The 23,825-nt window shown below is 36.6% G+C and overlaps 1 protein-coding gene across 1 annotated transcript in view; it reads left to right on the forward strand.

Annotated features, from left to right (window-relative positions):
• The first annotated feature begins 1,546 nt into the window (after window positions 1–1,546).
• The window catches only part of dyrk1b (dual-specificity tyrosine-(Y)-phosphorylation regulated kinase 1B), a 75,667-nt gene continuing 53,388 nt past the window's right edge, over window positions 1,547–23,825 (forward strand). The window contains exon 1 of the mRNA XM_056475668.1: window positions 1,547–2,520. The gene's annotated coding sequence lies outside the window, so the exon portion shown is untranslated. The remainder of the gene's footprint in view (window positions 2,521–23,825) is intronic.

Genomic DNA, 23,825 nt, shown 5'->3' on the forward strand with positions numbered 1-23,825 from the left:
TTTGATGACTGATGATCACAAAGAGCTAAACAGATCTTTTAATCCCGGTTGCTTTGGGCACGTCCTGTCTTAATGATATGATTATATGCGTTACTAAGGAGACATGTTAATATGCGCCTGACAATGAATTAGGTGGTCGGGGAAATCGCACTCCTACATCACGTTGCGGTGTGCCTCAAAATGGGAGGGGTTTGGATCCTATTTTAACATCAGGAAATTTCAAAAAAGAGACTTATTGTGTTTATATCACCCCAATATGACTGTGGTCACACTACACATACACACAATCCTGTCCAAAGAGCTTAAAAAATCTGATTTTCATCATAGGTGCCCTTTAAGATATGTCAGAAACAGGCAAAAAATATATTTAAAATTTTGTTTTTACATTAAAAAGACAATTGTTAATGTATTATAAGCATAAATGTTTCAATAGTAAAGGTAGTCAAATTTTTTTTTTTTTTTTTTGTAAAATTAGTGGTTAAATTGTACTAAACAAACTTGAAAATATTTTATTCCTCGTTTTTAATGCAATTTCAAAGCAACTAAAGATATACAATGACTGTACTTCTTTATCCACGAGATGGCGTAAGATCGGAATGTAACGCAGAGGTAAAGGTAGCGCTGTGAACTTTCACCTTGAATTTGATGACGAACTTCCTGCGTGTTTAAATTTTAGTAACCTAGGTTGACCTGACGCTTCGTTTAGTTCATCTTTTATTTACACGCATAGTTTCTGTTTTGGTATAAATACGGCTGGACTCAAACATGTATAAAAACTGTAGAGGGGGGAAATATAAGAGTCAATTTCGCGCTCGGTCTAATCGTTCCCACAAAACTCCCCCACACGTAGGAGACGCTTACAATGCGACAGAAAGGTTATGAACAATACAGACCTATAAATATGTTTGGTGTGAATGTCTTGTGTGGGGGGAGTTGGTCATATTTGTGACCTTGTGTTTTTATCCCATTGCCACATGACACATTCCGACTGTTTCAAATGGTGCCGTCGATCTGAAACAGAGGAATTCGTGTAATAGTGATGAAAGAGGATGTATATAAAGACCTTAGATAACTTAATCAGCTTCACATCCATTGCATGACCCCCTTTTTGATAAACTCTTCTTGAAGGAGCGCGTACCCCACTATTCTGATTAGGCGCGTGCACGGTGTGACTATGCAACAGATATTTTTAAGCATTTTAAGTCTAGTGTCAGTTTTCACTAATAGAGCGTTCATTTCTTTGGCTAAGGAGAAATGTTATATGGGATGTTTAAAAGGATGACAACGTGTTATCCCACTATTGCTGTTAAATCCCATTCTTTAAGCACCAAAACACTGAAATTTGACTTTTTCCTAAAGTAATGCTCGTGTTAAGCCCCAAAATATTAATCAGAAAAAGTTTTCACAGTCCCGCCACCTGTTGTGCTAAAAGACAGATATTGTGCTAAATTAAGATAAGTTTTCCTAGTCATCATAACCATTTATGGTGGTCTCCGGTTAGCTCTGTAAGTCAAGCTACTTCACCTCTACATTGCCTCGGCATTGTTAATTTTGCCTTGGCTTCAAGCAACCTAACACTTTGTAATTGCTCGAAGCGGGCCAAAAAGCCACTCCATTGCTCGTTTTCTAAATTATTGTTCCCGTAAACGCATCGTTTTCCTTCCCTGCACAGGCAAATGCCGAGGCATATCACGCTAACAGCCGCTGGGTGCAGCCCGTTGTCGGGTTTGTTTAGGCGGCCATTTTGTGAACACTGCACACACACTGAAGCGAGCGCGCTTTGTAGCGGGGACGCGCTTTACCGTGCAGACCCTCTCCAGCGACTAGCAGCCGCGGAGCCGATCCGAGATTAACGGGCAGTGAGGGGGGGTCCCTGGCGAATGCACAGCGCGGTGCGACGAAGAAACCCCAGTTTTTAGTTCATCCGTTTTTTCTTTCTTTTTCCTTTTTTCATTTAATCACTCTTCTTCTCACCCCTCCACCCCCTCTCTGCTGCTGCAACAGCACCGCGAGCGCGCCGCCACTACACTGCCGCTGCTGGGCGATGTGAGCGCGGTTAGCCTGAGCGCTAGCCGCCGAGACCCGCTCCAGCACTAACGTTAACCACGAGCTGCTTCTGAACGAGCACCAGGAGACACCACGATAAGGCGGAATATCGCGGAGCACCGACAGGCGGCTGTCACGGTTGCATGTACTGCTGTTCACCGGACTGGCGGTTGGCCGCGCCGGGGGTTTGAAGACGCCGCCGCCGCCACGCTCGTCCGTGCTTTTGGGGGACTGAGAAAATACAAACAAATGTGCTGAAGGGGGATTGTAGAGCCTCTACAAGACCACAGCGTGAGCGGTTCGTCTTTTTCGGAAGACGATCGCAGCAACCCGTCCGAAGGGGTGGCGGTTCGGGGGGAGGGGGGTCGTTTTGCCGGTTTTTCTGTCCGCCCCGGTACCTGTGTGGCGGAGGTTCGGACGGTAGAGGAGGAATACTGGTAATGGCTGCTTCGGGAAGCTGGACACGAAGCTGAGGTAAGACTACAGTTGGTTTCTTAACTACTAACGTGTCTTTTTAACGAGATGCTCCCAGCCGGTTCCCGCAAGACACCGTGTTCCCGAAGATGCCTGATTCACAGGCCGGGGCTTTGGGCAGGGGAATGGGGAGGGAGTAGGGACGTGTGTGTATATATAAATACGGCTTGTTACTTCATGTAAACTGGGTCAGATGCAAAAGACCATGGGCAGGTGTTTAAACGTTATCCTCCCGGTGCCATCCAGAGAGCAGCGGCTCGACTCATGGTAGCCAGGTTGCTTGTCAGTGGATGTGATTTGCAATGATTAAAACCATGCACTACATCTTTCCCCAACCATTACGACTGCTAAACCGCTTATTTTGTGATATATGTGCAAAATAAGCATCGGTCAAATCCATTGCATGGATCGCGTTTTTGCAGCCATGCACCCATGAACATGTTCGATTATAAGACCTTCAATGCATCTTTCGATTATCGCTTTTCATTACTCAGATTGATGAGTCAGGTTAGCCCATCACGTTTGCTTTAGACACCCAGTCGTCATTTAATGCTTGTTTAAAAGGAAAAAAAGAGGGGAAAATCTCAGAGCATTAGGTCGGCCACAATTACATTAATGCAAAACTGCGGTGTTGCATGGGATGCAAATCTTGTGCACAGAATGCCTGAAAGCTACTGAAATCTGACAGATATCGTGTTGGTTTTCAGTGCATTCGTTAACATATTTACCGTTTTGCAAACCATAAGATCATCCTAGGTCACATTTTGCCAGTTAAATCGCGACTTTATTCCAGGCATCTCCATAAAGAGGGTGACGTTACAATTTTCTTCCTAATGTTCATACGTGCACGAGCATGTTGCTTGTAGGTGAAGATATATGATCGATTCTTATTACTGTCCACTTCTAAAATACATTTGGATGTGGCACATTTACCCATATCACTATTTAGCCCAGTATGTGTGGATAAATCTGGCTATGCCTACACCCCTCATCTCCATAGCGTTTTCTGCAAGGCTTCTGCTGTGGTGCTGAAGTAGCAATGCCGGTTCAAAATGGACACACTTTGTGCTTCTGTTCTTCTTTTGCATGTTGCCATCTCGATCAGCCTTCTTACTGAATCATTAGACTCTGTCACCTTTGGGAATGGTCTAAGCATGCATATTATGAATGTATTAAATTGGATTCCACCTTTTGTTAAAGACCAGGTAGATTTTTTTTTTTTTTCAGAACAAAATGGGTGGAATCATTTGGGTTGTAGGTGAATCTGTGATTTAGTCTAGTTGAAACTACTTTCTGCTATCCGTTTTCTCACTTAAAGTTAAATATATACAAAAAATGCATAATAGATTGACATCTTTTCAGATGCACAGTACTTTTAAGTTTCAATTTTGGAGCCACCTGTCCCTTAAAATAGTGTCTCCTTTATCTCTCTCGTTTTCATGCATTTTAGTGCCAAACATCTGCTTTGAGCATGCATTAATCTGCCCTCTCTAGTTTCTTTTTGATTTTAGGCCTCTTTTATATTTATGTGTGACGGTCTCTGTTTTTGGATGTCTTTTGGTGTCCGTGGCAGAGTGACACGGGGCTGTGAATAGACTAACTAACTTCTTTGTACGAAATCTTGCAATGACTGTAAACCCACTGTGGAGTTCCTTAATTTAATAAAAAGCCTCCTTCTATGGGATGCCAAATGCATTACATTAGGTGTTTGTGAGATTTTGCGAAGCTCTTGCTCTTTAACCTTTAAACTTTAGAAGCACACGAACACAAGACATACAGCACGCAACTGAACATGTTGCCTCAAATACCCACAATATTATGTCATTTGTAAAACAAAAGTTGCTCAGCAAGTAATTCTTATTTGATATTAGCCCGCATTGTAAGCCGTTAATGGTAACTCTCTCATATCCTGTAGCTGACATTAACTAAACAGGGATGGACACAAGCTTGTTAGTCTTTTCAGAGACCACCTGAGGCAGTATTCCCCATTCATCCCACAACATACTCCTAAATTTGATAGCTCAGGGAGGAGAGGATGCACAAACATACACTGACAAATACACACTTCATATACTGTCTGCAAGTTTATGTATGCCTCCGACTTCTTTGATGAACAGCTAAAACTGTTTGCTCTTCCAAATGTTAGAAAGCACTGTTCTTGCTGTGTAAATGATAAATGCTAGAGTCAGAAAGTTGTTGTTTTTCTTTCTCTCTGTCCGTCTGTCCCTGTGTGACTTTGCCCTTACTCTATCAGGACAAATCCCTTCACTCATCAGATGGCATATAGCCTAACACATCGATTTGGATGTGGCTCCTAACAAACTTTTCCTCTAAAAGCATGGCTTGTGTATGGGGTCAACATGTGGCTTGGTGGATGATAATAGTAAGCATTCACACCTGAGATTGTTCAGACTATTAAAGTTGTGCACATCTAAAGTATAAAGTAAGTATAAACCTGTCTTATTGTTCGTCATTGTCTAAATGGTGACCAGGCTCAAGTTCTTTCATTGACTTGAAGCAAAAGTAAGTTCATTTGAGGAGATCCACTGCCACGTAATTCATTTACATATTAAATTGAGGCATTTGCGAGGAAATTGCATCGGGAAATGGAGCAACGTTTACAGCCTCCATTTTAAACATTAATTGCTTTGTCTCGTAAGGGATTGTAGTTAAAGGCGTTTACCAGCATTTCGGCAAACTCATTCAACGTCTTGAGTACTAGCAGTTTGGTGTCCTGCACATTTGGCAGTAAAGGTCATTTTGAGACGTATTCACCATTGAATCATGATTTCTTTCTTTTTTTTTTAATAGTGTTGATTTTAGACAGTCATATAAACTGTAAAACTAGTGTACATGTTTGTTAACTGCCAGGTTGACCAATTCTAGACTTTTTAAGTAAGTTAGAGCTGTGTAATATGACAATATATATCATATAGACCATTTCAATGTGGTCATGTGTTTGGCCCATGAACATTTCCTGCTTATCAAACTATTTCATAACTGTAACAAGGAGCGATTCAGTCACAACTCAATGTTAAAACAGCTATTATAGCATTATTTATCAATATTTGACTCTTTTAATCCTCGGAAGCTATAAAAAAAAAGTAAAACAAGACATACATTGGGACCGTTGTTTTTGTTTACATTCATCAAAATAATCTAATAGACAAAATAAAAAATCTGTCATTGTTTCATATTGTTATATTTTCAAGGTCAGGAGAGAAGCAAGGCAGTCGCACAAGTGTTCACAGGAACATGAACACCTTCAAATGTTGTTAAAAGTGTCCCATACTGTATTTATAAGGTATAATTCACCCAAAAATGTCCTTTCTGTCTTTATGTAATGATGAATTTGTAGCCGCAAAATCATACATTAACTGACCGCCAGCTGTTTGTTTACTACTGAGAACACGCGCGTGCACGCATGACGCCTACTTTAGTGAACAGAACCTGCATAGGCTGTGAATGACAGGTAATGAAGTTGTAGACGTTCAGTTTGTTGCACAGAGTGATCGTTTGAGGGCCGTGCAGGAGGTTTGATTTGCATGTATGTGTTTTTTCTCACAATGACAGCAGCCATGAGCCGCACTCGGAAGTGAAAGTGAAACTGAAAATGTAAAGTTGGACCTGTAATCAGGTGTTATTTGAAAAGCCAAATAAATACCTCGTTCATTCATTAATTTTCTTTAGGCTTAATCCCTTATTTATCAGGTGTCACCGCAGTGGAATGGACCCACAACTATTCCAGCATATGTTTTACACAGTGGATGCCCTTCCAACCGCAATATAGTACTGGGAAACTCTCATACACTCACATTTACACACAATCATACACTACAGCCTATTTAGTTTAATTCACCTGTACCACATGTCTTGGACTGTGGGGTAAACTAGAGCACCCGGAGGAAACCCATGCCAACACAGAAAGAACATGCAAACTCCACACGGAAATGCCAACTGGCCCAGTCAGGACTCGAACCAGTGACTTTTTTGGTGTGAGGCGACAGTGCTAACCACTGAGCCATCGTGCTGCCTCGAATATATACTTTAAATGTTAAAATGAAATATTTCTTTACATGTGGTATATAAACTATATATATAAACTATTAATTGATTAAATTTACAGAAATGCTACTTTATCGTGACTACATCTTTATCAGGATATGCGATGATGATTGTATTGTGATATTAGGTTTTTGTCAAATCCCTCAGCCCTAACGTGAGTTGTCAGTGAGCATGAGCTGAATGGATCATTCATGGTGTCATTTGCTAAAACATTGGTGATGATTTTTGCAGATTCAATCCTTCAGATCGGAGTCACATTGCAGGACCCCAGTTTAATTCAGGTCTTTTTGACCCAGTGAGACAGCAAAAGTAAAGTTTGCCGCCTGTAAAAAAGAGGCACATAAGAACAGACTTCTGGTTTACAGTGTCCTAGTCAGCTTCATGGCTTCCTCCAATCCTCCTTCCATAAACTGTTGCTGCCTGTCCCTTCTAAATGTAGTTTTCCTTCAGCTTCCAGTGGCTCATAAATTGATAATGAAAAGCACACACGGTGGCTTTGTAGATCCTGAACTGGCTTGGTGGATATTATGGGTACAGGAGAGGCTAGTAGCAGTAATTTTGCTAGGTGTTGGTGACTTTTGATGGTGGTTAGGATAAATGGAAAGTTAAATCCTAAAAGCACAGATGGTGTAGCTACTATGGAAATGATCTCTTGTATTTAGACCAACTTTTATGATATATATTTTTTGCAAAAGAATGGATTAGGGCTGCACAATATATCGTATCAGCATTGATATCGTAATATGATCATTCTCAACAGTCACATGATCGCAAGCTGAATTATAATTTATCATTTGCGAGTTTTTGAGGTCTATGACAGTATAATGATTTTTAAAAATTCAGGCATAAGAAATTGTACCGTTTGTAACGTTTAATAACAATTAATTTTGTTGACTTATTTTATTATTCAATTACTGCACCTGATTACTGTTACTTTACTTTATTTTCTTTATTGTCCACTAAGGATGCCACGAACTGATCAAAAGTGTTTGTTTACGAGTTTACAAGCAGTATTTATTGCAAGTTACAAAATTGCAAGTTCATTAAAACCTGGCTGGAAATATTAGAGAAACAAAAAAAAAGCTTTCATTATTTTTACCTTGAAATTTTATAATACAACTTATCATAATAAACATTTTAAATAAACATGGTTTATTGGCCTATTTTCTTTTAGCAAGAAGTATTAGATATTAAGGTATATTTTAACTTATGCATCAAACTTCATTGAGACCTGATGAATTATTGTTACTTTTTCTATTTACCGATATGCAATATGGTATAATTATCTTTGTTACAATAACTTTTATTTGCATAAATTTAGTTTATTATAGTTTTGTAAATATTTTAACTACATTTTGCTTGTTTTGACATTTTAAAATTTAATATATAAGATATAACTAAGTGGCAGCACAGTTGCGCAGTGGGTAGCACAATCGCCTCACAGAATAAAGGTCGCTGGTTCGAGTCTCGGCATTTCTATGCGGAGTTTGCATGTTCTCCCCATTTTGGCGTGGGTTTTCTCCGGGTGCTCCGGTTTCCCCCACAAAGAAAAGCGCTATAGGTGAATTGGGTAACCTAAATTGTCCGTAGTGTATGTGTGGGAATGGGTTTGTATGGATGTTTCCCAGTAATGGGTTGCAGCTCAAAGTGTATCCGCTGTGTAAAACATATGCTGGATAAGTTGGCGGTTCATTCCGCTGTGGCGACCCCAGATTTATAAAGGGACTGAGCCGAAAATAAAATGAATGTATAAATGATATAACTAAAATAAAATGGTTTCGATCTTCATAAATGTCTTAAAAAGGTCTTAAAATGTCTTAAATTTGACTTGGTGAAACCTGCAGAAAACCTATTATACCTTTTTCTTTATTGTATTGTGTTTTTGTAGATTGTTTGTTAGATTATACGCAGATGCACTAACCTACAGAATCATCCCAATCAATCTACCATTAAATATCGTTTCCAAATATTCTCGCAGAATAACAAAATATCGCAATGTTAAAATTTTCCAATATCGTGCAGCCCTAGAGCAGATGAGACTTGATTTAAAGTGTAGTACAGGTTGTAATGTTGATGCTTTCTTTTCATTGTGAGGAGAATGTTTATGTCCATTCTCTGCACTGTCTTGACCACTGCAATCACATATCAAAGAGTACCCTGCCTGGCCGAGGTACCCCTTAGCAGCAGTAGTGTGTATGAGTGAGTCATTCTGGTCTAGTCTCCACCTCTACATGATGCAGTCTTGGTCAGTGTTTGAGGAGACTAAGACCAGAAACCCTGTATGTTTGAGCAATGCACATCACTGACTAGATATCTAGACATTCAAGGTGCTACACAGCTATACAAACTCTTAAAGGGATGGTTCATCCAAAAATGAAAATTCTGCCATCATTTACAATCCTTTATTTGTTCTAAACCTGTTTCTTTCTTCTGTTGAACACAAAAGAAGATATTTTGATAAATGCTGGCACTCATTGACTTCCATAGTAACTTTTTTTTTCCTATTATGGAAGTTGACTGGTAACAGCATTCTTCAAAATATCTTCTTTTGGGTTTAACAGACAAAAGAAACTCAAAGATTTAAAACCACAAGAGGGAGAATACACTGTAAATAAAAAATGCTGGGTTCCACACAAATCCTTCATGTTTTCCCAACACAAATTAAGTTGACTCGATTGTTTTTACAAATTTCAGTATATTGAATATAAAACAATTCTCAAGAATTGTGTTGGCAAGTTATTTTTTGAGTTTATATGATGAGGTGATTTTCATTTTTGGGCGATTTTTCATCTTTAAGGCCCTAATGTACTCAAATAAAAGTTTGTTTTTGTTCTTCTAGAAGTTTGCTTCAATACCTGAATGGTACACTCTTAAAGGGATAGTTCACTCAAAACTAGGGTAGCCACGAAACTGTATTTGTAACCAGTCGATACTGAAATTTTAAAAACGTCAATTTCTCACTAATATTTGAGCGCTGTTGAGTGTGTTCCTAAACACCGCTGATTTGCCATTGTATTTACGTGCTCAACAGAAATGACTGTGATTGGCCGTGAAGGTCATCAGTTCACCAAAATTACCGCTGTTTACTGAGTGTAACCACAGATAAAGGGACACTGAAACATTTCAAAGTCACGTCGATCAGCTGGTTTGTCTATAAACTGACATACAAGCAAGCCACCGATTAATCGTGGCTTTAAAAGGCTCCAGTGTGCCTGTATCTGTGGTTACACTCAGTAAACAGCAGTGAGTTCTGTGAACTGATGAGCTTCACGGCCAATCACAGTTATTTCTGTTGAGCACGTGAACACAATGGCAAATCAACAGTGTTTAAGAACATGCTCAAATGTTAGCTGGAAATGGACGTTGTTAAAATGTCAGTATCGATTTGTACCCGAATTCCAGTATCGTGCAACCCTACCCAAAACTGAAAATTCTGTCATTATTTACTCATCCTTCGCTGTTTCTTTATTCTGTTGAACACAAAATTATTTATTTTGAGCAATGCTGGAAACCTGTATAAACCTGTATAATATCTATATTTTGTTGTACAATATATTGCACCAAATATATATTGCGATAAACAATATTTTTGTCATTTTAAGACCATTTTATGCCACTCATAATATAATGCCTGAATGACAATATAAAAGCATCATAAGGCAAATACACTCTTCCAAAGAATGCATAATATTTTATTCTTAAGAATATTTAATTTAATTATAGTCATTTTAACAATTTAATAATTAGCCATTGGAATCAGAATGTGAAAAAGCATATCCTAAATAAATAATGATAAATGTTAACAAAAAAGTGCGAGGTAAAAAGTAACAGAGGCTGCGATATCTGCTACTAGATCTAATTTCAGTTGTCAAGACACCCACATTAAAGTATACTATAGTAATTTATAGTAAATACTATGGTGTTTAAACTATACTGACACTGACACCTCCAATAGAGATGTTGCACAATCTGCTAAAATGTTGCTAGAATAGTTGTATGTATGGGTGATACAATTGCATCACCAAAAATGAATGAGCTCGTGTCCATTTGTTGTGCGATAAGTCAATATATTGTGACTTGCCTAAACCTGTAACCATTGACTTTTATTGTATTTATTTTTTCTTTATTCCTACCTTGGATGGCAGTGGTCGCAGGTTTCTAACATTTTTCAAAATATCTTCCCTTTTTACGAACATCTTGACCCCCCCCTGCTGAGTAGTATTAATAGGGTAACACTTTATTTTGATGGTCCATTTGAGTATAAGTAGACTGTCTGCTCAATATCTATTGATACTGCTCCTTCACCGATCTACCGATACTGAAAACCTGATCCAAAACTTCTATAATACATAAAAAAGAAAAAAGATGAGCAAAGAAAGAGATCCAGGATGTTCTTTATTTTTTATTTAATATTAATACGTAGTTAATGTTCATTATATACAGTTCATTATAATTATAAATATATTGTTTATAAAACAACTCCGCACTTCTGTGAGGTAGCTTGAACAATCAAGTAATAATTAACATGAATTATTCACTTTTGGACTTTAGTGCAACAGTAAATAGAAAAAAATGTAATTTAAAAACAAGTAGCACCTCAATTTAAAATACCCAGCAGACAATCCCAAGTTTACATATCTTACAGTTTACTATGGCAATGTTGTCGTCATCAACTTTATAATACCTCCAGACCGCTGACATACTCGTTCCTTCTGCTTTAAGCTCCTTCCGTGTTTTACTTTTCCAGTGTTTAACCAATAGCGTCTCTGTAACAAAGTGATGTCATGCCGCATGTGTTGCTGTTTCTGTGTGAAGTGAAAAAAAGAGGTGTAACTTTGTGTCACCGCATAAATACAGATGTTATATATTTGAGTCCTCTGGAGGTAACGTACGATTCCGATCGAGTCTGAAACCGCGTGATCGGATCTGGACATCCCTACATTTCATGTCAAATTTAAATCTGTTTTTGTAGTCTGAATCACATCACATCACATGAGATGAGATTCTCCAATTCACTTTCATAAATGGTGAATCTACACATTTTGTGTTGTTAACTTGGTATAACCACAATAGATCTGCTGGAAAAAGCTACTGCAGGCCGAACAGAAAAAAAAGAAAAATCTGATCAAGATCAAATCAGATTTGCCCTGCAGTGTGTGAACAAAGCCATGGAGACTTGTGGAGACTCGGACCTTCAAGCATCCATCTAGCAATCCCATAGTAACCACTCAGGAGACCTTAGCAACTGCATAGCAACATGCTTTAGTAACTCTCTGACATCATATTTTTGTTCCCAGATTTTACATTCACACCTAATCTAGATATGTGGGTTATTTTATACAATACTTGTCCATGAATATCTGTGAGCAGTGATTGTTGAAGCAGGTACGGCTGTGCGATACTACAGAAATCTCATATCACGACACAAGTAATTACGATATACATAGTATTCATTCATTCATTTACCTTCAGCTTAGTCCCTTATTTATCAGAGATTGCCACAGTGGAATGAACCGCCAACTATTCCAGCATATGTTTTATGCAGCGGATTGCCAAGTGACTTATACAGCATGTCTTAGGACTCTTGGGGAAACCAGAGCACATGGAAACCCACGCGAACATGGTGAGAACATGCAGACTCCACACAGAAATGTCAACAGACCCAGCCAGGACTCCAGCGACCTTCTTGCTATGAGGCAACAGTGCTTATCACTGAGCCACCGTGCCACCCCACGATATAGTAAATATAATCAATCAATAGCTTTTATATATTGACCACATGTAAAGAACTAATACATTTTTTTATTCTAAAGTGAAATGTGCTCATTTTTGCATGATCATATTTCTTATTTTATTTAGACCTTCAGAGCAAATGTTTGATATTTGTAGCAATCAAAAATAATATTAATAAAATATAAAACACTTTTCTAAGACTAATCAATACCGGTCCTATGTAAAAAAATAGAGCTCTGCAAAATGAATCGCATCCAAATAAAGGTTTGTTTTGACATAATATTTCTCTCTCTCTCGTAATGTCTAAAGTGATGACAAAACACGTGATTTGCTCACATTTTAAGATTGTAAGGCTGAACAGCATGAAATGCCATCAGTCTACAGAGTATTTCCCAGTATTTCTCTGTTACAATCAGGAGATCACAATAATTAACCCCCGAAAAAGCCAAAGCAATGCAAACACTACCAGATTACTGTTGTGTTTGTGACAAGGAAAAATGATAAACGCATGCAGGCATTTCTTCTTTCTGTTTACTAGTCTGTATAGTGAAAACAGGAAACTGATTAGAAACAAACAGATGGCCAACCAAAAAGTAACTCGACACAAAATACATACATTCCTAATATGCGAGTCCCATCTCGCACTCAACACACTACACTTACTATGGTATAAATGCAGCACTACAACATACAAAAGAGAGAGATGGACTTAAAAAGTCACTTATCAGATTTATAATGATTTGATCAGCTGTAGTTTGAAATTACGCTGGGTTTTTCATGCAGACTATTTTGCCATCTTGTGTATGGATATGTCAATTGTCTTTGCTCTACTCAACGCACTGTCTCTCAGAAATTATAAATATTTTAAAATAGGCACTATTCTTATAAATAAACTGCATAGTTGCATTATAAACAACTACATTCTTGACTAAAAAGCCTCAAAAGTACATTATGTTGTCCAGCAGCAGCAATATTTGTCAAACTGTAGAGTGTCCTCTGGTTGTTGCTGTATGTGGGAGGAGTAATACACAAAAGTGAAGGGTGAAGAGGCTGTATGAGTGCTGGTTTTTGCAGAATTTCGCACTGCTATAAGCCAATCAGATTCATGAACCAGACTGAACTGTTGTATAAATGTATATATGCTCACTCACATCCATGCATATATTTGAGAAATGTTTATTTATATTTAGACATATAAAATATATACAGTTGAAGTCAGAATTATTAGCCCCCCTGAATTATTAGCCCCCTGTTTATTTTTTCCCCAATTTCTGTTTAACAGAGAGATTTTTTTTAACACAGTTCTAAACTTAAAAGTTTTAATAACTAATTTCTATTAACTGATTTCTTTTATCTTTGCCATGATGACAGTAAATAATATTTTACAAGATATTTTTCAAGACACTTCTATACAGCTTAAAGTGACATTTAAAGGCTTAACTAGGTTAATTAGGTTAACTAGGCAGGTTAGGGTAATTAGGCAAGTTATTGTATGACGATGGTTTGTTCTGTCGAAAGTTCATAACATTTTTTTAACTGCTTTTATTCTAGCTGAAATAAAACAAATAAGACTTTCTCCAGAAGAAAAAATATTATCAGACATACTGTGAAAATTTCCTTTCTCTGTTGAACATCATTTGGTAAATATTTAAAAAAAGAAAAAAAATTCAAAGGGGGGCTAATAATTCTTCAACGGTATATTACAAATTCTATGTAAATGTAATTATCTATGTAACAAAATTGTTTTGCATAGTTTTGTTTCTATGGCCGCATTTGCACTGCACTGTTCAAGTGACTCAATTCCGAAATTACATTTTTTTGTTTTTTTTAATTTCTCCCCCATATGGCACAGATTGGATATGGTCCATGTTCGTGTAAGCAAGAACAAATCACATGGATTCTGATTTACTCAAATCAGATTCAGGCCTTGTTCATATGTGTAAATTTATCCGATATGAATCGGATCTGTGCCCTCGTGTCTGCAGTGTAAGCAGGTAGATCGGATTTTCACCTGTCAATGCGAGTCGCGTGTCATTAGAAACCATAGCGAATGACGTCAAGTCTGACACTTTCTTTTCAGAATAGACTTCAGCAGAGTCCCAAACCTTAAATCTCACACACGAGGACTTAAACAGCTTTTATATTGTCATATAGCACAGGTATTTAAGCATGTTAACGAGAGCGAGAGAGTGTAATGTCCACAACGTAACCAATATAAACTAATATAAAACTAGTGCATACATCACATGCATAAATCCCGCCATGGGGATTACATTAAGATACCTAAAGGTTTAAAATATCAAAAGAAGATGGACAAATGAGAACCATTCTGTCATAAACTATAGTAAAACAGCTTGTCAAAAGCTGGGAACAGATTACATACAGGAATAGAGAAAAGAGCACTCTTTAATTATCAGCTGTTAGTCAGCGCCTGTTTTGTTTTTTCCTGGTCATTGCGCCTTTGTAAATGCAGGCGATCGGATACGAGTCACTTTTAAAAGATGATGTAAGCAGGTCATCAAATAAATCAGATACAGTCACAAAATCGGAATTGACCATCAAGATCTGCAGTGTAAATGCAGCCTATGTATGCATGTATCACATATACATAATATATAATACACACACATATCATGTTTAAAAAAACGTTTATTTTGGATGTGATTGATAGCGATTAATCTTTGCTCGACACGCAAAAAAATGCAATCCTTATTTCGAAGATTGCAACTTTCTTCCAATGCTGTTATTCACGCTTCTGTTTGCATCACTGTAATATTGCAGTTAATATTGAAGTTAGTGACATCGTGAAACAAAAGGACAAAGCAAAATATGAAACGATACACTTTTTATTTTGTCTGTACAATATATATCGTCATATTGCACTGCCCTAGAAGCAAGCTTGAAGTAACCGGGCCTTTCTAAGCATCCTGTTTGCAGATCCAGAGTCATTGTGATGCATGCATAAGTTTGATCAGTAGGACTTCTCTCTGTATGCCTGTCTGTTTTAGCATCTTCTGTGCATGTGTGTGTGATAAGAAGGAGCTGCTCATCTTCATGGTGATCTTTTTTCCCTCTCAGCATCCCTGCCTTGCTGACCTGCTTAACGCAGCTCTGAGATGGAGAGAGAGAGAGAGTGTGAGGGTGAATGAGTTTGAACGTATGAAGAAGCGAAGTCTGGAAAGGTAACAAGGAGGTAGAATAAACCGCGAGAAGAGAGTTCTCGATAAATCAAGATAAATGGATGGTCTATTCAGCGCAAAGACGAAACAGAAAGGTGTAAAGATGGATGTGTGTATGTGTGTCAGCGAGAGAGCGACAAAGTCATTGGTGGAGCTGGATGGGATAAAGATGTTATGAGCTGCGCCCAAAATAGACTTTTCTTCATCATTTTAGTAATCTTTATCCATCCCGTGCAAATCCCTCTTCCATGAGAGAATAGTCATTTAAAGTCAAGTGCATGACGTGACCACAACGTTCAATACATTTGTTGGTAAAAAAGCAGTATTTTATTGCTGTTGTTTATTAAAACTGATTGTAAACTAAACTATTATAACTGTTGATATTAGTTTTTGGGCTGCCGCATTCTTAAATATTATTCTTTCTAAAGCTTTTTTGCAATTAATCTGTAACAAATTGTGATGTCCTGTTTAAGCACCATTGCTTAACATGGAGTGTGTATTATACACTAAAAGCATGATTATTGATGTTTGTTCAAACTATTTACAATCTTATTTAAAATGAGCTTAAACAGCACAATTCTGAAGGTTTACTTATTTTTTGACAACTTAATTGTATTATGTTCTAATTAAATGTGTTAAAGTAACTAAAACATGAATGAACATGAAGCAACCCTGCATATCTGCGTGTGCAGAAATCCCCAGATTTTCAAGCCCATTATTCAATCTATTTATTTAGTTGTTTAGACACTGAAGACTTGCTGGGAATTACAAATCCCCTAACCAGGTAATGCGATATGTACCTGTAACTCACAATGTACTATGGCCCTACATTATAAAAGTCAAGGTCATGGCAATCCCAGTTCATTGAAAATAGTTGGTATTGAACATATTTATTATTCTACAAGAGGAGGAGACGGGATAAAAAGATTAAAATAGAGAGACTTTTTGCATTTATACATTAAAAGCAACCAGATTTCCAGGTCTAAATGGTGAATTAGGCTTTTCTTCTTTCTTGTAAAACAGCTTTTCTATAGATGGTCCACAGATTATCATCATATATCGTAGAATGTGTAAGTGTTTTCTTATGTGTATATGTCTTTATACGTGTATGTGTGTGTATATATATGTATGTGCACATGTAAATATGTGTGTTCGGACGTATGTATGTACATGCCATGTTTAAGCATATTTTTCTGTATGTCTGTGCATGGTTTAAAGTCACCCTCTATCTATGCCGAAGTATTGATGATAGTTGACTTTGTTTGTTAAATTATTTGAGTGTTGTTGAGATGTTGGAATGAGTCAATGTACTCAAAAGAGACTCTAGACGCACCTGATCACTGTTACCCTGATGAAGGCAGATCCTTGCAGAAACGCGTAGGTTTTTTAAGATTTAGCCATGTGAATAAAGGATTTTTAAATTTTCCACATTTTCCGAGTGCCTTGGACTAACTTCTGTTGTTCCCCTAACCAGGTAGTTGGACCAACACAATTCCTTTATGTTGTCTCCAGACAAAACACTTAATTTAGTTTACTTAATGGTTTACAAATTTAAGTAGACTGGACCTAAAACAAATACATTGGCCAAAGAAATTACAAGAATTGGGTTGTTTTAGCTCATTTTAAACGGGTAGTTTGAACAAGCAACAAGTTGAACAATACAGCAAAATGTCTCTGTATTGTATACTCGAATGTATTGAGTGTACAATACATTTTGTAAAATAATCTTTTCTGTCTTTCAGTGGATGTATTATGTGAGACCTGCTGTAGCTTTACTTACCAAACAAGTGGTTCTAATGGGATTTTGATTGTAAACCTTACATACAAGATTTTACACTGCAAATTCATTTTGCGTAAATCAGCTGACTTTTTATTTACAAAATTCTGTGCAGAAGTAGTAAAAAAGGTCTGCAGGTTTTATCTGGTCTTGTTATGCCTCATTGCTTGCCTAATTGTAATTTTTATATATTTAAACTATCAAGTCAATAGATTATAAAAAAATCTGTTTAAACTGTTTAAAGATCTATTCTAGAGAATGTACTAAGATGTATAGTTAGACTAGTCAGATTATTTGGCATATGTTCAAAATGATGATCCTGCAGCCAAATCCATGTATATACACATAGGTCCCTCTGTTTGTACGGGCCGCTATTCATAATCTGCTATACTGGAATGGTCATATCTGGTCTCTGAACACTTTAGCCACAGTTATGTACATGTATGAATGTCAATATCCACTGTAGACTTCTGCAAATGATGTTGTTTTACTAACACAATACAACAAGTCAAAGGTGCTAGCTGACACGGGAGATTAAGTTAAAAATGGTTGAACCTTAGAGCACATCACCACTGACCAGTAATTGTTCAAAGGTGTTTACAACCTGAAATAAACGTTTTTTTTTTTTTGTTGTTTAATTCGCTTTTAGACCTGAGCTGGCAAAAATGTTCAAGAGTTAAATTTAGCATCAATTTTGAGATGTTTAAAATGCATCGCTTTTCTCTCTTGAATTGATTCTGAGCTTCTTCTCTTTTTTTTTTTTACGGCAGATCTAGGCTGTTCTAGGCTAGTTTTTAGTTGTACACTCCAATGATGACGAGGAATCTCAGTATTATTTTATGCTATAAGATTAATGTAAACACTCTTGTAATTATGCTTTTGCAATAAACCTCTTTATTAATGATTATTTTAGGCTTAAGTGGTATTTGTAAGGAATTGGATGCAGGCAGAGTTTGTAGCGCATACAGCGCCATCTGCTGGTAAAAGCTACGCTCAGAATCAATTCAAGAGAGAAAATGGATCGAACGTTTTTTCACCAGAGATTTATTCTAGAATAATGTGTAATCTTCTTGTCCGATTATTTGGCTGATGTTTGAAAATGATTGTCATGTTTGTTGATGCCTCATTGAAGGGATAGTTCACCCCAAAAAAACGTCATTTTCGTCATTTACTCACCCTTCACCTATTCCAAACTTGTTTGAGTTTCCTCCTTCAGTTTGAACACACAAGAAGATATTTTGAAGCAAGGTGAAAACCTGTAACCTTTGACCTCCATAGGAAAAACAAATATTATGGTACTCAATGGTTACGGGTTTTCAGCTTGCTTCAAAATATCTTTTTGTGGTAAACAGAATAAAGAAAGTCATACACCTGAGAGAGTGAAGTGTTGGAAGAGTCAAGTTGGAATTGGAATGGTCACAGTTGGTCTGTAAACACCCAAGAGCAAAATAACCATGCCTCTGCAAGCATAGTTATACACATTCATATACATCCGAATATCCAAAAGTGAACAAGGACAGCACAGTCAATAATGTCATAGTTTTTTCTTGTATTTTACTGTTTTTGCTGTTTTTTTTACTGTATATTGCCTTTGAAGTATTTTAATATTAATTAATAACCGACTAACTGTTTTTTTATTTGCATTGTTTATCAGCCACTAGCCATCATATATTAGTTGCCCTCTATTTTATTGCACTATTAACACAAGTAGGCTATTATTTTTGTTTTGTGTCTGTAAGATTTTACATTTTTGTTGTTGTTGTTTATTCAGTAAGGATGTAATAAATTTTTCAACAGCAAGTGTAAAGACCGCTGTAATAAAGGAAATTCTGTTAAATGCCGCTCTAGAAATAATTTCATTTGTCAAACATATATTAATGACCACAAATTATTTTGACAGTGATCATGATAAAATGTATATTTAAAGTGATTTCTGAAGTAATATACAACAGCAAAGTAATGTAATGACGAAATAAGTAAACTATTTTATAATATTTCAGCTTTGTCATTACAAGAAACCGTTTGATTTTTAAGTTATAAATCAAACGCTTCGTTTAATTATAATTTTAAATATTTTTGTATAACATTTCAAGATGTGACTGTATGTTGATAATAAAATATATAGTACTTAGCATCTCTTTAAGTTGCAACAAGGCTACGTTTTAACTTACGCACTGCTGCTGCAACAGACCCCTGATGGCCTACACATGAATTTCCCCACTTCAACATCCTCACATTGTTTATTGTGTATCTCTAGGCAAATATTAACTGAATTACATAAAATGTGTCTGTTTATTAGTAGTTTGATAAACTTGTTAACTAGGGTTAATATATTTGTAGCAATAGCTTAATATTTGGAAAAGTTAATTTAAAAAGTAATATTTTGCAATCTTAAGCCCAGCCGAGATTAAAAGAGAAAAAAAAAAACTAAGGGTGCTTTCACACCTAGACTTTTGTTTCGGAACCTGGTGCGTTTCTCCCGTTAGTGCAGTTCATTTGGCATATGTGAATCCAGCAATCGCACTCTGATCGCATTTGGTTGTCCAGTGTAACTGTGATGTCCATGTCAAATAAATAAAATAAAATCTGTGCCAAAACAATCAGTCCAAGATCGCTTGAATGAGGTAGTCTCAGCTCGATTAAACAAACTCTGGAGTGAATCGATTGTATTGAGAAAGCAATGCGATCCAATGAACTTGGATGATTAGAGAGGGGTTGTCATCATTCCAATTCGTAAATGTGTGTTTCATGGCAAATATGAAAGTGAAAGCATGTTAACTATTAAAGACAGCTTTTTTTTCTGTTACTAAAATCGACCAAACTGCAGTCTTGGTTTATCTGTTATTATATATATTATAATATATATATATTGTTATTGTTATTATAGTCTCCACTTTCCTTCCTAATCTGCAACTGCCTCTCTGGCTATACCACTAACTGTGCCCTCTCTCTCTCTCTCTCTCTCTCTCTCTCTCTCTCTCTCTCTCCAAAAAAAATAAATAAATAAAAATAAAAAATTTTTTTACTAATGCTTTGCTTCTTAGACTTTACACACCTGAAACTTTTCTATAGCACTTGTTCACTGCTGCTCTTATAGTTGTGTGAATTGCTTCCTTGTCCTCATTTGTAAGTCGCTTTGGATAAAAGCGTCTGCTAAATGTAAATGTAAATATATCTGTTAATGTAAAGCCTATAATGAAAGGGCAGCTTTTTGCCTATAATGTTTTATTGCTTCTCGTCATGAATTAAAATAAGGACACATGGCAGCTGAGCGGGACTCTGAAAATTAAACCATGGAACTCTGACCAATGTGAGGAGAGTTTACTCTCGTGACTTGTTTTAGCTATTTTGGTCCGTTTAGAAACTTTGCAGTGTGAAAGTGAACAGCACCAAGAACAAAGAGAGCAACATTAGACCAATTTTAATCCCTGTTTCAAAACAAAACAATCAATCTACAGGTGTGAAAGCACCCTGACAAAAGTGCAAATGTAACACTTTACTTCACTTAAAAATGAACAAAGTATACTTATTTATTATTTAAAAGTGACTCAAGATTGTTACTTTTACAAATAACTTTCCCAACACTGGTGATAGTTGTTACTTTTGTATCATTTCTTTTCAGCATTCAGCATGTCCCATTGCTACAATCTAAATTCATTGTAGGACTGCATATTGCAAAGTAGTTCTTGCTTTTCAACATGTCCCCAAGTCTGTAGCAGTAAAGCAGAATTCACTATACAAAATTGTCAAAACAATATTCTTATGAGTTCCTATTTGAGGGTGATGATTTCACTTTGTCCACCAATAAGAGAAATTAAGTGTTTTCTGGTTATTTATGTTTGTGAATTGCATTATGGGACATTGATCTTTGATCTGTGGGCTTTTGATGTTAAATTCAAATCTTATTCCACTTTTATTGACATTTTAGTAGATTGAAATCAGTGTTGGGCAAGCTACTTGAAAAATGTAGTGAGCTAAGCTATTAGCTACTCTACTTAAAATGTAGCTTAAGTACACTAAAAACTACCCTCTGGGGAAAGTAGCAAGCCAAGCTAAAAGCTACTTGGCAAAAGCAGCTTAGCTACATCCAGGCTATTTTCTGCAATTTTTATTTTTAAACTGAAGCAACTTAAATCAAAGTTAATCATATTTTAATGATCAATAAAACTGTCAATGAAACATATGAGGCAGAATAGTTCAGTTATTTACTGCAAATAATACGCTGTACTAAACAGAAACACATTATAGTATATAACAGCAAACACAAAAAATCCAGTTAAACCAGGTGTTACACATTTAAAATACTATAGTAATTTTATAGTAAAGGGAAATATTTAGGAATGAGCATTATATTGTGTATATATATTTACAACTCTTTATTAATGAATTACACTACATAATGTAGCATCATTAGTAACTATCAATTAATAGTAAGTATCATATACTGTACTTTAGCCAAGTACCATAACAAATTTATGTGAGTACTTCACTATTGTGTAGTTTTTTGAGCACAGCATCAGAATTAACATTATTGCATCTTAACATGTACTTCTCGAAGTATGGTGACGAGGAATCCTGCTTCAGAAATAACTCCCTCAGTCACCTTTCCATCAAGCCAATTTCCTGCGTTAGCCTAATTGGTTGGCGACATTACCAACCGGAGCGAGAGGTGGCAGTAACACACCAAAAAGTTTGTTGTCGACCAACATAAAACAGGAAGAAGAAGAAATCGTCATTCTCGCCATCATATGGATTTACTTTTATCGGCTAGACACCGGCCTCACAGCTCTGTGAATGTCGGTGCTGTCACTTATTGATCCGCGTTCGGTAAATGCAAGTGTGCCACACGCTTGCTTTTTAGCGATACTCCTGGCCGTTAGATCGCCCCCTGGGGGCTGATTGCAGTACAAGTCATAAAGCCCGCCTCCTCATGTTACTGACAGAGCACAAAAAAAATATTTATTACACTTGCAATGAAATTTCCAGAAAGATGGTTTTGGTCAATTAAGGCACTGGTTATCAAGCTGATATAGGCGCAGATCTTCATTTTTGTAATGAGTATGTTTTTAGCTTGTAATTTAATGCTATAAAAACAGGGCGTGTCATCGTGATTGAGAGTTGTGATTGACAGATTCTCAAAGTAGACCGTCAGAGCTTCGGGAGGAGATTGAAGTGTTATTATTCGATTTCTGTGTTATTTTACCATGATAAACTGAGCCAATCTCACATTGATCTCCTGTAACGTTATTTGAATTTGATCTAAAGCACGTCTCTGACATTTTGAGTTTCAGCATGTTCTTGAGTTAATCTACTGAATTTGCTGTTCATCCATTCATTCATTTTCTTTTTGGCTTAGTCCCTTTATTAATCTGGGGTCGCCACAGCGGAGTGAACCGCCAATTTATCCAGCATATGTTTTACGTAGCGGATGCCCTTCCAGCTGCAACACATCTCTGGGAAATGAATTTGCTGTTATTAAATATTAATGTTCTAGAAGAAGAATCCTATATAACAAACAGAGCTATAAATGTTATAATTTATATATACCATTTACCATTGGCTTTTTATTTGAAAACACCACATAAACATTAAAATGAAGGTAAATTAGCTGTCCATGGTGTGTATTTTGGGTCCTGTTGATTGCAAATTAAAAATAAAAACCTTTCTAAAATGTATGTGTTGTTTATATGCTATTGTTCATATTTTACAAGGGATATTTCTACGCCTGTGAAGATAATAAATACCAACAACCCGTTATAAGAGAAATATTTTTTGTGCTCAGCTTAGTCTAACTCAGGCTAGAGTGTTTGAAAGATCCTTTATTTCTGCAGTCTGACATATATTGTTTTTATTAAATTCTTAAAAACAGCTTACATCACAGTTTTTAGATCGTATATTATTATGTGTTTTTAAATGTAAGAGCTTATATTTATATTAGTGAGCCACTATTATAGTGCAGAATACGGGCAGTCAAATGAGCAATTCGGGGTGCGTGGTTGATTTGATGTACAAGCTTTTGGTTGGAAGATTGATTCTCTGGCTCCGCCTCTGGTTCCATCTGGTAGCCCTTCTGCGCATGCCCAGGCTCCAATTTCAGCAGTTTTTTGCGATTAGTTTGTGCCCGTCACGAGGTGTTTTGCCTTTAAAGCGTTCAATGGGAAAAGGCGCTGCTGCGTCGTCCTTATTTTTTACAGTCATTGGGTAAATGTAGCTTGTGTGGATGCTACTGCGCTACTTGACTAAAAATATAGCTTTGTTACTGAAAAGCTATTTGATTTAGAAAGTAGTGACGCTACTGCCACGCTACTGAGAAATGTAGTTAAGCTAGTAGCGTCACTAGTAGCAAAGCTACTGCCCAACACTCATTGAAATAATATAATAAATAATATAGAGAGAAATAAGTCTGTAAAATAACAGAAATTGTTCTGGCAGTTTATTAAGGTTTTTGTAATGTAATATACAGCACCAACCCAGACAATAGATCACTGCAAACTATTAAAAACGTTAATAAAAGTCACTTTTTGGAACTTTTCAAGATTAAAACTTGTTGG

Source organism: Danio aesculapii, chromosome 16 (genome assembly GCF_903798145.1).
Source record: "Danio aesculapii chromosome 16, fDanAes4.1, whole genome shotgun sequence".
Lineage (NCBI taxonomy): Eukaryota > Metazoa > Chordata > Actinopteri > Cypriniformes > Danionidae > Danio > Danio aesculapii.